Source organism: Lagopus leucura, unplaced genomic scaffold (assembly GCF_019238085.1).
Source record: "Lagopus leucura isolate 7727_CA_CO unplaced genomic scaffold, USGS_WTPT01 Super-Scaffold_100004, whole genome shotgun sequence".
Classification (NCBI taxonomy): Eukaryota; Metazoa; Chordata; class Aves; order Galliformes; family Phasianidae; genus Lagopus; species Lagopus leucura.
In genome coordinates this window covers 34,449,857-34,463,973 of record NW_024962264.1, presented here as the reverse complement: position 1 = coordinate 34,463,973, position 14,117 = coordinate 34,449,857, and the positions used below count along the sequence as shown (strand labels likewise).

At 41.6% G+C, this 14,117-nt stretch overlaps 1 protein-coding gene across 1 annotated transcript in view; it reads left to right on the top strand.

Annotated features, from left to right (window-relative positions):
• The first annotated feature begins 5,599 nt into the window (after positions 1–5,599).
• USP53 (ubiquitin specific peptidase 53) overlaps positions 5,600–14,117 on the top strand; it is a 33,832-nt gene continuing 25,314 nt past the window's right edge. Inside the window, exon 1 of the mRNA XM_042871802.1 lies at positions 5,600–5,686. The gene's annotated coding sequence lies outside the window, so the exon portion shown is untranslated. The remainder of the gene's footprint in view (positions 5,687–14,117) is intronic.

Below are 14,117 nucleotides of genomic sequence, written 5' to 3'. Positions count from 1 at the left end.
ACCATAACCACCATATTACTCAATTTTATATGTATTAAATATTGGGGTTTTTTTTTTACTTAATTTATGTTGGTTTTCACCCAGAAAGCTCAAGTTTGCCAGAGAGATGGCCTATGTGAAATCCAAGGAATGAGATATTCAAGGAAACATCTCTCTCATTCTTTCCTTTTCCTGGTACAGACACATCCATTCTCGTTGGCTTATACCCCAGAAGAAAACAATGAACCAGACATGCAAACTTAAAAGGATTGTGCAAGAGTCATGTGAGACAAAGACTGTCATTAAAACTTTGTTTGCTATAGCAGTCAGATGAGGACACAGTTTCATAAAAAGGGCCTGATAAGTACAGCATGCATAGAAGGTTCTCATACTGTTCCTGTTCAAGGATTTTAAATGAAACAGCTTAAAATAGGAGAGGATTTTCATTGCATTGTCATTCCAAAAAGGTAGATTATTGGACTGGAAACTGGATTATCCAAGCAAAAAATTACTCATTTGCAAATCTATGCAATCTCCACTCTTTCCCTCAATCCTAAAGAATGAACATAATTGTGCACACACAGGTCTTGTTTCAAGCCTATCACCATCAATAGGTCTGGAGGAGAATGGAAACCAATGTTTTTTCACTCTCAGCGTGAAACTCTGCATGACTTCAGAGTGAAATTGCTTCCATCAGCCTATTGAACATTTTGGCACTAGAAAAACTACTGGGAATGGTCAGGATAACATACAGTGTGTAAGAGCAAAATACATTCTGTTTGCTCTGCACCTAAAGGAAGAGAACTTAAAAGTTAGTGTGTTTATGCCCTATGAAGGTGTGTCTACTGCTAGTTCAAGAAGTGGTCAAGTATTTCCGTTCATTCATGTCTTCTAATGTGCTAGTATTTTCTACCCTTCTTGTTACTGCTGATATTAACCCCCGTCTCATTATTCTTTTGCACTTCTACTTTTGTTGTCACTATTTCATATTTTCCTCTGTTAGTCTTTTTCTTCAATTATACTTCTGCTCGCTGTGTCCTTACCTCTGTAGGTTATGCCCTTACGTAGTGCTTTCTCCTGTATGTGTGAAGCAGGGCTGTGGCACGTCCATAAGCAGAAATACAGTCAGAAAGGCTAGTAAAATGCTTTTTAAAAATAGCATTCCAGAGAGGCCAAAAAAAGGAGTGGGAAACAAGCTGACTGAGCATCACCTGTCTGCCTGAGAGAGTCTTTAAAGAAATGCTCCACTAGCCTGTCTGGAAGAAGAAAATGGATGTGGATGTGTGTATAAATTTTAGCCTCTGTACAGGCTGTGGGAACAAGAAGAGAGCACTCAGATGACTACATTCCATGTGACTGCTTGCTACAAGCTACTTAAAACTTTGCTAGAGTGCCTTTAAAAGAAAAGGTTGTGGGTACATGTGCTCATGGTAAGGGAAACACAAGGAATACACCTGGGTAAAGTGACCCACAAAAGAACGTGTGCTTACTTAACTTCCTGAAAGCTTAAGAGAGATTTTTTACTTGCTCTACTTCTGTGTTTGATCTTTTTGTCATAATACAGCTAAGCAAAACAAACAGGAGAACAGCTCTTGGACTCAAGTGTCAAGATGTCCTTTCAGCACCCCTAGAAATCACACACATATATCATTATGATGTTTTAAGTAACAAAAACAGTATTTTTTTTTCCTCTGGTTACTTTACTCCCTTATAGCTCTTCTTCCTACCAATCTGTTTTTCTTACTGCAGTGAACTCTTATAATACTCTGCAGTATTATAAAGTCTTGGAATATTTACGTTATTTTCTCATCCCTTGGCAAAACCATAGACTTGATCTGATGATACCCCAAAGGCTTAGAGAAAATAGAAAATTAGGCATTCATAAGTAGTCTAGCAATACAGCCATCTTAAGATACCTTTATCTTAATCAAACATTACCCCACTACTGCCTGTGCAGAACAACCAGTCTGGTTAAACAGACTGGACCATACTAGGCAATATAACGTGTAATGGTGAGTTATGTCGGTCCAGAAGAGCAATAGTAACAATAACAAATATATGAGCTACTCAATAAAATATACTTAACTCACTTTTCAAAACAACAGATTCAGTCTTCTACTCCTTCAAGGGAAAGTTAAAGCAGATCTCATTTCTTTACAAATCATCTGAAGAGGATAGTAACTGTTCGAAAAGATTGTTGTGAAGATGTTCCAAGTGTTGAAGAAGAAATCCAAAAGCAAATTGAGAACAAGTGTTCTGGGACAGCCACAGATCTGAAAATGTTCATAGAAACATTGCATATTCAAAATACATGACTCAAAAAAGTTATTTCAGATGAAGAAATCTGAATTTATTTACAGACCGGCCAGTGGCAACAGCACCATGAATCACAATGTAAAAACATAACACATGAATAAACCTTGCCACATGCAGCTGTGAAACACAGATTTCCACCTCATTCATCACTGAAAAAGAAGTACAGTGCCTGCAGTTTTGAGAAAAAGTTAATTAATGCAACTACTTTAAAACCTTTGGATGCCTTCTAACTATACTAAGATTTTTCTTTCAAACTTCCCCTACGTATATTTTGTCCTGGATTCAAAATGCACATAGCCAAGCCCTTGGATGTACTGAAGGATCTGGACAGAGTCCATCTGTCACTCTCAACTGCATCCCCATAACCATCCACTCCACCACATCATTCTTCCTTCCTTTTGAAAATCTTAGTGTTCGTCAGTCAGCCTGGAGCTAAATTGAATGGCTGGATTTCTAAGTAGAATCCTTAGTGAGGATGTGAATACCTTTTTTACTTTATTCTGGATCCCTTTTCTCTAAGCATAACACTCGTTTAATTCCCCAGTCAATTCTCTGGTTTTGCAACCTATGTTGTTAATACCATCAAACTTTACATAAACATCTGAAGTAAAAATATGTAAACATTCTTCTGCATCCCTGCATCATGCATAGCACATATCCTGTACTACAAGAGGAAATAATTTGCCCTTGCAGCATTGTTTTGCATTTGCATCACTTACTCTAATTTTAAAATTCTTCTTTTAGTTCATTTAGGGCTTCCTGTGCCACACCTGTGTCATTATCCATCTGAACTACATGGGAGACTCTCTTAAGATTCCCTGGTAGAAAACCTTAAAATATACCATAATTAGAGCTCACAGACTACATTTCCTCTGGAAAAAAAAAAAAAAAGAACAGAAGAAACCAGCATATGTCCAAAGAGACTTCTAAATAGATCAGCAAGGAAAAACAAATCTGTGCTGAGGAAAGGGCAAAGGCAAACAAGAAAGTAGCATACAGGAGAAACAAAAATATCAAAATGAGGTCATAATCGCAATGAAGTCATAATCCTTCTTTGGGATTCACAGATGCTTCTGCATGACTGCCTTTGCGAAGAAGTAATGCAGGGATCAAAGACTAAATTGACACTAAGCAAAATGATATGCAGAAGGTTGTTTATAAACATACCAGAACAAAATATTCTGACATGAAATTGGACTTTTTGGTGGCAAAATTAACGTGCTGACTTTAACACGTCTTCACTTCAAAATTTCTAGCAAAAACTAGGAGTTCAAATACCTATCAGTAAGCAGCCAGTACAGTACTACATAAACTACATAAGAACACGGGGCCTGTGCCAAGATACTAGATGAACCTGAGGACAGTGGGAGAATCACAGAAGCTATTCCCTTCAAAAACCACAAAATTCAGGAAATGTACTGTATTATTTTCTGTCAAAAATGTATACATTCTTAAACAGGTATTTTTTACATGCAAATTACCATCTGAAACATCTGAAAGTCACAAGGAAGAAGTTCACATTAATCTTGTATTAAAACTCTTCCACTTGAGAATATGACTATTCAAATCACAGAAAAGGGTGGAGATAGGTATAAAAATATAAAGTCTGACAGTTTAACTGAAATTCTTCTCAGTGCATCATGGTTGTTTGATTTTTTATTTTTATTTTTATTTATTTATTTTTTTTTTTTGAAGTAAAAAGTTGGCTGCTTGATCATAAAGGTTGGAGGGTGACCTTGAGGAAATTGCCTTTGCCAGCATGCCTTTTACACAAGCAGCAGAATGGAAGAGACATTAGCAAGATCAGGCTGATCAAAAGGTATTAAAACTGAATTTTATGAATGTGGATAACAGTTTAACTGAAGTATGGTATCCTCGTAAGCCAGTGAGGTATCTGACACAGGACCTTGAGTCCCACACAGTATTTTAAGAGTGAAATATTGCAATCTGGAGATCTAACAGTGAGGGCAGTAAACTTTACAAGACAAGGATTATGTGGCAGAGTTCATAGTGAAAGTGACCACACATTTTGTCACATTAGCACTCTTCAAGCCCTGAAAAATCATAAAGAAAGGCAACTGGAAAAGTGGGAATGTAAGAAGTTGTGTGCTAAAGACTGATCCTGGGCACGGCGATAGGTGAAGTATCGTTATGAGTGGAGAAGTGAAACGCGTTAATGAAATCCACGCGCTTATCCAGGACGATGACTATAAAAGCAAACCACTAAAAGCACTCAAGTAACTATAAATGCAAGTATTCGCAAACAAGTAATTCCTTTTGAAAACAACAAAAGGAAGCACCCCTCCCTCCCCCAAATAATACAGCAGGTAAAATAATAGGCACGCGACTTTGGGGCAACGACCCGAGGGCAGCTCTTCAGGTGATACGGCACAGCGTCCGAGAGCAACACGGCACCGAGACGCAGTGCAGCGTTAGGATGTACAGCCGCCCTCAGCCCGGGAGCAGTCCTGCGCCCGCGTTACCTCACGGGCACCTTCAGCAGAGCCCAAGTGCGCGGGCAGACATCCTGCAAGGAGCGCTGAGGAACAATTGCTGGAAAAGCAACCGCTGCCCCTTTCTTTTTAACAGGTTATTAATACGAAAAACCGGTGGTTTGGAACAGCCCCAACGCCGGCTTCCTGGCCTGCAACCCGACAGCCGCTCCCTCAGTTACCTGGGGCACGGCCGCGCTGCTTGCACACACTGGATAACCGCGCCCTTCGCACGCAGGCGATGCGCCGAGAACGACACTAAGAAAGGGGGTAAAGACGGGGTGCTGCAGCCCCTCAGCTTGACACTGCCCCGGCCTCCCGGCACGGCGGGCCACCCTGCAGCCTCAGCCCCATCTCCGCTCTCCTCAGCGCGCGGTAGCGCTCAGGGCTGGCCGCGCGCCCACCTCGTGCCAGCGGGCGGGAAGCGAGAAGCGGGAAGCGCGAGGCGCGACCCCACGAGGACCCCGCCGACGCGAAGGATGCGGGCGGCACCGCGCCTACTAGGCAAGCTGCCTGCGCGCGGTACGCCGACTGAGGCGTCTCGCCGGGCCCGTCACCGCCCGGCCTTTCTTCCGATCACAGCCGGGCGCCGCCCGCTCCCCTCCTCCCCCATCCTCCCTCTTCCTGGCGCCGGGCACGCGCGGCGAGATCCTGTCCGCCTCGGCCACGGCGCCGTTCCGCCGCGCGTGCGCGCTGCCGAGCCGGGCGTAGGCGGCTCCCGAGGCGGGGTGGGCGCACGCGCACGCGCCGCCCCAGAAGGCGAGACGCGGGGAGAGGAAGGAGGAGACGGGTGCGGCGAGGGGGGAGCAAAAGTTGCTGTGAGGGCGGGACCGTGGCTGGAGGCTCTGCTGGGAGGGGGCGAGAGAGCAGCCACGAGCTGGCGCCGCCGGAGACGAGAGGTGAGGCGGGGTGCCCCGGCGGATCTGAGTCGGGAATGGGGTACGAGGACCCCCCCCAGCCGGGATGGGGCGGGACGTGCGGGGGCCGCTTCGCCTGAGGGCGGCGGGCGACCGCGGGTCCCGTCCCGCGCGGAGTCTTTGGGGACAGGGTCCCCGCCGTCTCCTGGGGGCGCGGCGCGGTACCGCGGCTGAACGCCTCCCGGGGCCGTCGTGGTGCCGCACGGAGCGGCTGGCGTTGTCCCCGCTCCTCGGGTTGTGTAAGCGGCGGTAGGCCGGCACGGCGATACTCAGCTCCGAAGAGCGCGCGGACTGCGTGCGGGACGGGGCGAGCTCGGGGGTTGTGTCGCTGGGGGCCAGAAGTTAATGTTTAACGCGGTAGTCACATGCCCGTCAGCGAGCTCGGCTGGGCTGTTTTCGGAGTGTTTGGGACAGGAAATGCCAGTGCAGGTAGCGTAGAGCTCGGTGAAATTTAATCAGTTCCCAGCGTTTGCAGTCGCTCGGGTAGCGCTCCGGGTGCAGGTGGGCGGGCGGCTGCTGCAAACTGCTCGGCACCCGGCGCTGCGGCTGTCCCCTGCTTTGATTTTCAATGTAAATACGTTGAAAGACGCTTTCCAAGGGTAATACGTCTCGTTTTCTCAGCGCGTTTTTTCCTCTTCCCAAAGTAAGTGTGGTTTTTACGTACCTCCTTTTAATCCTTTGTACTGCACGTGTTTTGCCTTGAAGTTTTGGGGTTATTTTAAGAGCTAAAATTCGGTCGTGTGAATGGTGTTGTGCCTAACGGGTGACGTGCAGCCCCTTCTCCTGTTGTCCCTGTCTTGTCTTGTTGTGAAGTGATGGCTTTTGCTATCGAAACAGCAAGAGTTTGTTGTAATCTGAATGCATGTTAATCTGAATAAAGAACAAGTGATGTTCTCCTGCCTTACCAGTGCTGCAATGTAAGATATAGTTACTGTTTGTCAGGATTTTTAATATCGTTATTTCTGTAAAAAGTTCTTACTTTGGACCAGTGGGATGTTGACAATAAAAACACCAAAAATGTACTTGATTTTTCTATCTACCTGATAGTGCAGAATCTTTTTCCAGTCATATGGGATGTGTGGTATACGGCAGCAGAATTATTTGGTTGTGGGATCCATGGGGCTCCAGGGCCAATGCTAGTGCTGTTACGTTTCAGTTACATTGCTTTCCAAGGTCTTGATTGCAACACTTGTGTAGTTTTTCCTCAGCTGTTGGTGCTGGATGCAGTAAAAACAGCTCTGTCATTTGAGGGATATGGCAACAGAAGCAAAACCTGTTCAAAAACTTCTTCAAAATGCTTTTTTGGCTTAAATGGAAGCAAGCTGGATTTTGGCAGGGCACGGTGAAACGCTGATGTGCTGAAGCTGTACCAAGGTTATGGACTTGGTTGGAGTTTGAGCTGTGTGGACTGAGGGGGAAAAAAGGTTGTGGAAAGAAAGCTTTGGGGGAAGAAATAAAAACTTGGTGTTTTTCACATCTGTTAATTGTCAAACATTCCAGAGAACAAAACACTTCATAAATGACTGAGAAGATGCAGAAACAAAAATCTCTGTAGGTTGTTGTTTTAAATAATATGTCTCTGTGGCTGAGAGTGAGGATGGTTGGAAATAGCACTCCTGAGATTTCATCACATTCAGATTGGTTTGAGATCTTGATGGGTCTGATATTTAATGTATGCTGATACTTGAATTCAGCAGGGGGAAATGCTATTATGAGAAAACTCAAAGATAACTTGCTTTAGGGCATTTGGGCTCCAAATTTTTTATAGCTGAGACACACTGCTTCCTTCTCTGCCTCTTCTGTCCTACTTCTCCATGTGAATTCATTAGTGTGAGTTTCTCTGCATGATGATTCACTGTAAATACTGGCTCGTGTCATGTCTTGGGAATTTGTCTTCAAGATTTTTACTCAGAGTTGCCATTGTGGCTATTTCTAAAGTTGGTTCCTAGTTGCAACGGTTGAGAGACGCTGCTATGAACCTGTTGTTTTCTTTTAGATGCAAACAGGAAAGTTTTCGTTGGAACAGTTTAAAGAAAAAATTGTATGCTTTTACAGAAGCCATCTGTGATAGCATCTACACTTTTGATTCTCCCATCCTGAAAGGATATGAATAAATATGACATCACAGAGCAGTGACTTAGCTTTTGAGGGACTGCTAAATGGATGTGTGCAAGAGAAGAGACAATAGAGATATTTAAAATAGAAGAAAAGTTTGGTTTTAAGGTCTTCAGGCATTGGGTGGAAGTATTTTGAGAGAGAAGGTTGAAATAACACTTTTGTCTCCTGAGACTTTCTGAGTCAGTGTTGGAAGGTAGAAAGAATGTGTCAGACCAATAGTACTGGCTGGTGTACTTGCCGTTACCCCATGAAATCAGGGCTAATTATCACAGCTGGAGATGTACGTTAATTGGTTTCAGTAATGTTCTTGTTGCAAATCATGTCTTGCAAGTATGCACTGTTATCAATGGAAGGTTTTTTGCTCTGATGTTTCAAAGACTGAAAACATAAATTTTTATAAGCGTGTAATTTGAGGACTTTTGTAGACAAACAGAAACTAAGGACTGCTAGGAGCATTAGATGTATATTACAGCAAGTGAGATCTGTTGTCACATACAGTTCAGTGCAGTAATAAAGATGGGGACAGATTACTACAGTGACCAAAACATTGAGTTGGTTATTTTTATAGTGGCCTTTTCACAGTATAAAGATTTTTTTTGATCTGTTGATGAAATTTGGTCATTTTAAATGTCAAGCTTTAAACTGACAAAAACATTCAAATTTTCATGATCATAAGGTTTTAGATTTTTGATGAATTTTGTCCTTTGGGGGGGTAGGGGGGGAGGGGTGGAAGTGTCGTCAGTCCTAATAGTGTTAGCTCAGTGTTGAAGTCTAGCAGTTTTCCATAGTACGTTTTCTTCTTCCAAATACACTTAGTCTCTATTCTTTCTAAATATATCTAAATTCCTAAGTTGTAACAAATTATCAGTTAAGAAACTGATTTACCAGAGTCATCAAATCACTGAGTAGGTTGCCAAGCTCAGCGCAGAGGTGTGAGCTACCAGCAGAAGCAAAGAACTGTATTGCTTAAAAGTAACCTCGTTGTTGGACACTGAAGCTGTTTGTCACTATTCATCTATGCAACACACTGGAATGCATTGCAAAATGAGACTGAGATGTAAGTGATGATTCTTCAGCCAAATTTCAGACACAGTCAACAATTTCTGAGCCCATTGGCAGGTTTCTACCCAATTTAATGGAAGTTATAGAAATCCTAACAATGATTATGCATTTACAGAGTACATGAAAATGGGCAGCTGGCTGGAAAAGAGGGAGCTTGTAAGCAGATGCAGGGAGCAGAGTTGGTATGTACGCCAGCTAGGACTTGGAGGACTCGGTAACCCATGAGGCATAAGCGTGTAAAGAGCACTCGTAGTTGCAGCACTCATAGAACCAACTGTTTATCTTCCCAGTTTTAACTGAGTGCACTCCAAAGATGTCTAAACTCAAAAGTGCTTACAGAAAGTAGGTGATGTGAAGTAGTAACTATGCCATTTTCTATGCTACTTTAGCAGTGTTTTATACTAAAAAGACTGTGCAAGCCACAGTTGATTAACTCCCAGGGTATTCACATGAAACTGGTGAAAGTGTGTGTTTCTGTAGATCAGTGCATTTCTTGTTCTGGGAGCCATAAAGATAAGTGGCAGAAATGTATTTTGTCCTGTATGTCTGCACAGCTAATGGTAGCCTGATGCTTGATGGGGAACAGTGATGTCTGAGGAACAGTTGCTAAAACTGAGCAAAGTGGGAGAACTTAGGCTGATAAATAGCTGTTGCTTTAAAAGTTCATGATTTTTTTTTTCCTTTGGTTGAGAGTTGCCATCCAAAATTTGTCCCTTTAGGCCGAAAGGCAAGAATATTTCTTTGATTCCCATATGATAAAAATCTTCCATAGCATGTTAATTAATATCATATGAAACGTGCTTTGCTGAAAGGCTGGACTTGCAGAAGACTGTACAGTTTGGATGAATTACAATCAATCCTCAGCCACCCACACCTTTGTCAAGCCAACAACTTATTAGCCACTGAAATTTAAAGGTCCTTTATAAACGCTGCAGTGCAATAATGGCTTACTTGGATGTGAAGGAAGAGTATTCAGCTCCTAATTACAGCCCTGGAGAAGATTGAATTTAGGTCAAGTGAGTCAGTGGTCTTGAGTTGATCAGCAGCATTGCTTCTCAGATGTTTGGAATGGCCTCCATTGAGTGTAGGGAATAATGTGCTTCGTGGATGGTTCAAATCAGGCAAAGTTTGCTGTGACTAAAAAGCGTATATCTGTGCCAGCATCTTCCACAATAGCTGTCTTTAATCTTGGCTTTTTTTTTCCTCAGAAAAACAAATCAAAAAAGCCCTTGAATGCGTGATCTACATTTCTCAACTATAAACTTTCCTCTCCTTAGGGAGAGGCAGAGGCTGCAAAAGTAAATGTGTGACAAATGTTAATCATATTGCTCATAGCACTGTTGGACGGCTCTTCTACAATGCCCCTCTTGCTAGTGAATGAGAAGTGATGCAACATAATGTTTGATATGGGTTATTAGTGACGAAAGGAAGATCAGTGGGATTTCCCACCCCAAGGTAGGACTAAACAATCTGATGTCTGGAGAAGTGTGCTGAGTAGAATTATTACTCAGCTATTTTCTGTTCCTGGATTTAAGTCTGACCCTTCTGGAGGAGAAAAATGGTAGTTAATAAAACAAAGGGACTGCAATGCTGGCTTTGTATAATTCCTAGCTTAGTATAGTTGCAAACAGCTTTTAAGTGGAGAAGCTATCTGCTATGTCCTTTCTAGTTTAGTTTTTAAAAAGAATTGTTGCATATTTGAGTTATGTGAGTAGGTTATTTAGTTTGACATATGTGGTTTAAAGAATGCAGTTCCAGAGAGTAATTTTAGAAGGTTGTATAAGGATAACCTTAAAGTAGTCACTCCTGATTTTCCCAGCGTTGCATTTAAATTTTTCTGGAAAGGTGTACTGATGTTGTGGGGTTGTTGAAAGAGGTTTTATGGCTGTAATACAACGGTATTCTGGAAAATGAGTGGAAAATGGTACAATAAATGCGTTCTGCAATATCTTGTTTTACTTATAAGCTATTTGGGTGTCTACCTGGTGGATAACTGAAAAACTGTATTCACTGCTCTGTGGATGTGAAATTAAACAGCATGCACCTTCATGTAATGTGATGCTGATGTTGAGCTAAGAAAGAACCGTTTCCCTGAAATTCTCACAGTGAGCCATAACTTTTTTTGAAACCCACCCCAACAGCCCAATGCTTTGTGCTTGGAAGTTGCATGTTATTGTACCAGTGAAGTGGGAAACAAAGTGACTTTACAGAAGCTGTTAGCGAATAAACAATTCTTGTCTTGTTTTGATAGAGTTTCATTCACGAATAAAATGTACTAGCAGTTAAAATATACAGGCTAGGTGGATTCTGAGTTATCCTGTTCCATTCCCTCGGCCCCATATCCATGTGTAAGTCTTCTGCTCTAAAATATGGGGAAGTGATACTTGAAAGTATGGTAAGAAAGCAACATAAAAATTAATGGGATCTTTTCAACCCTTATCACCGATGTAAGTCCCAAGGCCGAGAATGAAATCTTAGAGGTAATATTTCCCTAATTACTTCATTATTTTTATCTGTAAGTTACTGTGTAGAAGATCCTTATCTTTGTTCTGCATTTAAAAAGAAGAACATTTTCTAAAGTTTTTTTCTCTGGATATATTCAAGACCTGTCTGGATGTGAACCTGTGCAACCTGCTGTAGAGAACCTGCTTTAGCAAAGCAGATGGGCTTGATGATCTGTGGAGACCTCTTCTGACCCCTAAAATTCTGTGATTCTGTGAAACAGATGTATATTTAATGACATGCCCAAGTCATGTTAAGTTTCACTTCTCTTCAAATGAGAAAGAAAAACTCACGGAGCAAGCTTTTTTTTTTTTTTTCTTCTGCAGATGAATCTTGGAATTCTTCTCTATCTTTGTGTTTCTTTACGTAACCAACTGTAGTCCAACTTCACAAACTCCTCCAGTGCATTTGTAGTTGTATATTGTAAGGTCTGTTTTCAAGCGAAATTTAGGTATTAGAAACACATAATTTGCCTGCGACTTCAATCCTAATGTTGATGTACAGCCTATTTTACTTTCCATCTCTTTCTACTATTGCTCCATTGCTGTAGGCTGAGCAGTACTGACCTTGAACTGCAGTCAACAGGGAACAGGAAAGCTGAATCACCTGTGCTGAGGATTCCCTCTGTTGGAGAGGTTTTGGAGATGTGTTATGTATTAAGAAGTAATGTAGTTTTGGTTGGGAGAATAGCAAGCCTAATGTTTGTGGGTCAGACCCATCCTGACTGTGTTTTCAAAGGTGGTAATGCAGCGGGAAATATTTTGAGTATGCTTTGGAGCATGAATACTCCACTGCTTTAATTCTCCACAGACCATTCGGACTGTTCCCTATCCAGTCTTTTCCACCTTTTGTTTCCTCTTCAATGTGCCTGGATTGATACTTTCAGTTACCAAAAATCTCCCATATGGTGTTTAGTTTTGTTTTCTGATACAAGAGCAGGAAGCTGGAGAAAACTTTCCCCAACATTTCTCTATATGGGAAATTATGTACAGTGGAATGAAGAAGTCTGTACCGACAGGCAAGCAGGTGCTCAAGAAGTTTCCCTAGTACTTTTGGGAGCAAGCTTTCTTTATGACAGAAATGTAGTAGGTCCATTTTTTTTAGCATGGATACAGAAGTTCTAAATCAGAAATTAGAAGAAAATATTTTAGCAATTGAAAGTTGAATGTAAAATGTCTGTGCTTTTTTAAAATTCATAGTTAAACAGATAATTTATTATTTGTTTAGGAGTTAAAAGTTACTGTTCTAAATGAGCAGCAGGAGACTTTGATCCGTGTGCTGATTCACAGCGCCAGGCATTTTCAATGCGAGTTACTGGCTCCCAATGTATGTGTGCCTGTACAGCGATACACGTGTGTATAAATGTGTGTTTGGGTGAGTGGTTAGAACCAGTTGTACATCCTGGATTTTTTTCCTTGGCTTCTCTTTATTTAACTTTATTTTAGTGAGCCACTGCTTTTTATTACTATATTTTATACTGTAGTGAAGCTTTTCAATGAAGTATTTGTTGGAAATATTTTCTTCACTTACTTGCTCTGTGCAGATCTGTTACGACCTCTGTGTGCCTCGCTTTGTGCATTCTTGAATCTTTTTCTGTTGTCATCCTTGCTTTACTTGTACCTTCACCTGTGCTTGCTTCTTTGTAGAATATTGGCTGTTATGCTGTGTAGCACTGTGATTTCCATGTGGAAATAGAATTTGAAGTAGATACGCCCTTTAATTTAGGGTTCTAGTAAGATTTTAAACTGATTTATGTTTACAGTTATCTACTATGGTGTTTTTTTTTTTGCCCCTCCTTCTGGGTTTATTGCAGTGAACACGAAGAAAGTGCAATTATCCCATGATATTCTGTCAAGGTCAGTTTCCAGTTAGATTTTGGATTCTTTGCTCAGTGCTGCCACAGATCAGGCTTACTACTTCCAGTATTATTAAATCAAATTACTTACGGGTGAGATAGAGTAACATCAGTAAACAAACAGAAAGCATCTGATTATGCGCTGGGCAAAAGGGACTTTTGGTTATGTTCCAGTTATTGATTTTCTTTTTAATAATACAAGCAAGTGTAAATGTTTCTTTCATACAAAAGGTTTTAGAGGTGCAAGTCTTCCTGCATTGTTTTTGAAGCTCACATGATACATTTCTGCGGTGTTGTAGTTGTACAGTATTTGAGAGCTGTAGAACTGCTGGACACGAGTGTGCTGTTGGTAGCTCTGAACCAGTGAAGTCATCGTAGTCAACGTAGCTTTTGTTGTTGGACTGCTGTATTTAGCTGGGTTTGGAATGCTGATCTTAAAAGCTTTATGTGGTGGGAGTGTAGTGGGAATCCTGCAAGTTCTGCTGTATAATGATAAATTGATAATATCTCACATGCTTGTAAAATCTAGAATGACTAGCTTGTCTGTAAGAGGTTGTGTTGCACTTTTTTCAAATATGTAGTTATAATTGCTTTGTTTTATTTAAGTTTATTCAGTTCTGTCCATTAAGTAATTACGTGAATATTTTAATAACATCACACTAGCTGGCCAATTCGTTGCTCTGTGGAGACTGTTATACGTGCTATAAGCATGCCTATGGTGATGTTTTACATAGAAGTCATTTACCTGGAAATATGTATTTTCAACAGCAAGAGAAACTTGCTGCTGCAATTTGAAAGTCTTGGAATTGTTACTGGGCAGCCAGCTGTAGGACAGCTATCAGAATGTTTGTGGTCTGCTACTAGCTGTGCTTCTCC